Raw genomic sequence first — 721 nt, 5'->3', positions numbered from 1 at the left:
CACCCTTCCCTACACAAGGCAGCCGTTGACTGGTATGGTAAGAGTCCTCATGGTAGTGGAGTCCAGTTTTCTGAGGCATCGTCTCATGCTGGACTTAGCATTATATTAACTTTTTTTCCCCATTCAAATCAGCCTTCTCTTTGAAGCTGTGTACCTCTTGTTTTAATTCACTACAGATTTTCACTTTACAGCTTTTGAAGCAGATGAAATACTTTGGTATTTTGGGGTGTCTCACCATTGGTGGTTGCAAGTTATTTTCATATATGTATTGATTAGAGTGATGAGATTCTCCTCTTTATGATAGGGAGAAGCATAAAATATTACTCAGGGAAGGTAACTAACACTTACTGAACATCTATTACATGCCACAATCTTTTTTACTTTTCATTTTATTTCACAAAGAGGTTTGGAATAATTTTTATTAACAGGCAACAGTCTTTATAGTACCTATCTGCTGTTGGTGTTATTAATTCTACTCTATAGATGAGAAAGATCCAGAGAACTTGATTTCGTAAAACTATGAAGTGAACCCAATATTTAAGTTAAACTTTGATGACTCCCTAGAGAAAATTAGATTATCTGCTAATCTTAAACTCAATACCATGACAACAAAGTATGCCTCGCCCCCCATATTGGATGCCTTGAGATCGCAGCTGTATCAAATGCAATGACATTCTGCTGCATCCGAGCCCTTCAAGGAATTTTGGATCTGCCACAGATA

The sequence above is a fragment of the Mirounga leonina genome, unplaced genomic scaffold (assembly GCF_011800145.1).
Source record: "Mirounga leonina isolate KUSES-001 unplaced genomic scaffold, KU_Mleo_1.0 Mir_93, whole genome shotgun sequence".
Classification (NCBI taxonomy): Eukaryota; Metazoa; Chordata; class Mammalia; order Carnivora; family Phocidae; genus Mirounga; species Mirounga leonina.
Note: the sequence above shows the minus strand (reverse complement) of the source record.